Raw genomic sequence first — 3,721 nt, forward strand, 5'->3', positions numbered from 1 at the left:
ACAAGGTACCTGTACTCGACTTACGTAAAATATACACGAAGTACAAAAAGAAACTATTAAAAAAGTTATTACCATTTACTAAATTTATCCCATGTAAAAAAATACACAAAGTTGGCAAGAGCATACCAGGGATGGATTCCCAAAAAGAAGAAGGGAACCCATAACAAAGCAAGAAGGATGAGCGAAAAGAATGATGGAAGTATGCAATGAAAGAAGGAGTACAATCATTTGTGTAATGGTCATGCTCGTGTTTGTCGTTCGAACTTGTAATACTACAATTTGGATAATTATTTTTCCGTTCCATAAATTATGAAAACTATCCTTGATGATTATCAACCCAGTCGTCTATCAAAAAAGAAAAATGAACTTATCAACGCCCGACCAGCTATGTATCAACCCTCAAGCAGCTTGTTTATCAAATGTAAAAACATGAAAAAATATCAACCCGACCGCCCATCAAAACAGCTGCGAAAAAAAGAACATGAACTTATCAACACCATCCCCCCAAAAACACCCCGACGAGGTCGAATTATAGAAAGTTATCAACCGCTCTTCCCCGTGTTTATCAACTTCTTAGCATATTGTTTACCAGCCCTTTTGATAATTCCACGAACAGCAAAATAAACTAAGTTACAAACAAAACAAAAAAAGACAAAATGACATTTTAGCTCGTAACAAACTACCAACCTGCCCCCACCCCCACCCCCTTACCAACCGCTAAAACATATATTTACCAACGGTTAGTGTTACAAATTACCAAGCCAAAAAAGAATAAGAAAAAATGCTAATTAAATCAGATTGCAAGTAAAAAAGAGAAAGTAGATTATTTATGCTGTAAGTGGTAGTTTATTTGAGTTGCATCTGGTAGTTCATACCTCACAGAGCGTTGCTTTCCAACAGGTACCTCCAATTCTGCAACTTGTTCAGAGGGTGGTTTAACCAATTCCATGTTACGACCTTCCTAAGTGCCGGTATCCGATCATAAGTGATAGCAGGTACAACACGGCCATTCCAAAGTTCAAGGAACTTGAGCATAAAATAACCACAATCAACGCTTCAAAAAAAACAAAGATACGTAAAAAAGATATGTGAGCTATCAAATACAAAGAAATGTCCAACGAGTGAACAAAGCATAAGTTAGATAGAAAAGAAGAGAACATACTTGTTATTTTGCTTAGGAGCTTCAATGAAAACCAACTCATAGTCATCAATCTGTTTTGATGAACTAGAGTAATTTATACGATACATGCACTTGATAGCATCGACTAGATCACTAGAATGATTAATGAGCGATTCATCATCGAGACCACGCGCGTAATCAAGAACTTCAAACCTTTTTTTCTCAAAATTCAAGAACAATGAATACCAATGACCACATGGCTTCTTTTCTCGTTCCAAGATTCCGAAGGACACCAAAACACAACTCGAAACAAAACAAAAAAAAGAAAAGATAAAAACAAAGGGTCGGAGAAACATTAAAAAATAAAATGTTCACAAGTAACACAAATCGAAAAAACATAAAAACACGAAAAAAAGTTTACCAGATTTTGGTGACTAAGTTTATACTTATCATCCATCCTGAAATGTTTCGCAAGTATTCTTGAATTAAATCTTCTTTCAAGCAAATAAACAAGCTACTATCCATGGGAAAATTATCTTCTTCTTCGGACAATCAACCCGAAGAACAACGAATTCCAATTTCGGCAACCGTTGTTGACAGCTCTCCGTAAGGCATAACGCTACTAGCTAAGTCACCGAGTGGAAACCCACATAGGGTCAATCATCAAAAACCTTGATCTGCCGTAAAAAGGAATACATGATCAAACTAAGTTGCTAAAAAGTAATGAATTATCTAAAAAGAACACCATTGCGTATACATGAGAAACCCGACATACTCGTTTTATTTTTGAGTGTTGAGAGTCGTCGTTGTGCTTTATAACTTGCCGGTACAATAATTCTTGCTCATCGGTGCAAGTTACTCGATTGTATGGAGGTAGCATGAACTTCGAAGGAAGAACGACCCTTTCCATGCGTAGCCTCGGTCCTTGGAGTTCTACCGGCAACAGTAAATTATGAACGAGCACTCGGCAAAGCTGGAGTAATATAAAGGACCTCCAAATCATCTCGAGAAAATCAAAAAAAGGATAATTAGAAAGTTAATAACAAAATGTAAAAAAACAAGGACATGATATTCTATATGAAAAACTTAACTACTAAGATAGAGTAGGACATACCAGCTTCATTGTTACTGATTTCGGTGGCAATTACGAGATGCAATCCGTCTACAGAGTCATCAAAACAATGTTCTTGAAAGTCAGTTGCACCTCCGTCTTCATTGACAAAAATAAACATCACCGCACATGTAGCCACAAATAAAAACACAAAAATGAAGGTATAAAAAGAAAAAAGAAAAAGGTCCAAAAAAAATAAAAGAGATAGGGAAGAAAAAACAAACAAGCACTCACTCACACAGATCGATATTATTCATAACAAAAAAGGTAAAATCATCCATTACATATAAACAGGGATAAAATTACATAGCGTTCATACAGTGATATTGTTCACCCATATAAAATAAAATAAAAAGTTAATACATCGACCAACTCAACAGCACCATCACTTCGCCACACCCCAAATGATACATAAAAAAGGCAGGTTTTGTAAAAATAGCAATTAATTCTTCTTCTTCCTCCCTCTCTTGTTCCTTGAAAACGTATTACGGATACTTGCATTTACTTGCCCTGATGGTACGCATTCCGCATATATAGATTACAAGTGGGAGATAATACGCGGAACGGGCGTAGATGAATTGATGGAACAAGACATGCACAGAAAACATGTAATAAGTAAAAAAAGGTTGAGTGAAAAACAGAAAGAACATGAAAAATAAAAAGAAAGTAAAAACTGTAAAAATAAAACACAAAAAGATAGAAAAAGTGATCTAACCAGTAGGAGGGATAGATGACACATTTGCAGCTTCGATTCTTTAACAACATCCGCGAAATGGTAGAATCATGACCATCAGCATTTCCTAATGCCTCTCGCGCAAAAACAATGATATTGTGAGCAGCAGCGTGACAAAAAAAAAAAGCAATAAAAAAAAGCACAAAACAAAAAATCATATTACCAGATGGAGAAGCGCTTTTATCAGACGCAGATGTATTTACAACAGACACATGATAAGCAGACAGATCTATAGGGATGCCAGGAGTGAGACTCAGCTTGCCATCAGCAGCAACAAATTTAGCTCTCTTAACAACAGTAACAGTTTGATCTGATTTAAAAAATGTTTCATACTAAGTCAAACAAACAATGAAAGAATGAAAAAACAATGAATACAAAAAACATAAACCGATACAACGAAAAAAACAAGAGAGAGCAAATACCTTGTGGAGAAGCCGTTGCATTTTGTTCAAGATCACGAGCAACAACAACAGCTTGTTCCAAAGAGAAGCGCATGCATGATGGTCAACATCGCCAACAGGATCAGCCATCTGATTTGTAACAATGGTACCAGAATCTTGAGGTGCAAAGCTAACTTCAACTCGGTTCCTCATGTGCGATTCTTGTCCCGTTGGGACGATTTCAATTGAAGACTTAAAAGGAACAACCACATCGTAACCAACCTCTCGCTGAAACCTCGGGTACCAGCTTGCAAAGCTAACTTCAAGTGGTTCCTCGTGTGGAGATTCTTTTCTCGTTTGAACAATTTCACTTGTAG

The sequence above is a fragment of the Lolium rigidum genome, chromosome 1 (assembly GCF_022539505.1).
Source record: "Lolium rigidum isolate FL_2022 chromosome 1, APGP_CSIRO_Lrig_0.1, whole genome shotgun sequence".
NCBI lineage: Eukaryota > Viridiplantae > Streptophyta > Magnoliopsida > Poales > Poaceae > Lolium > Lolium rigidum.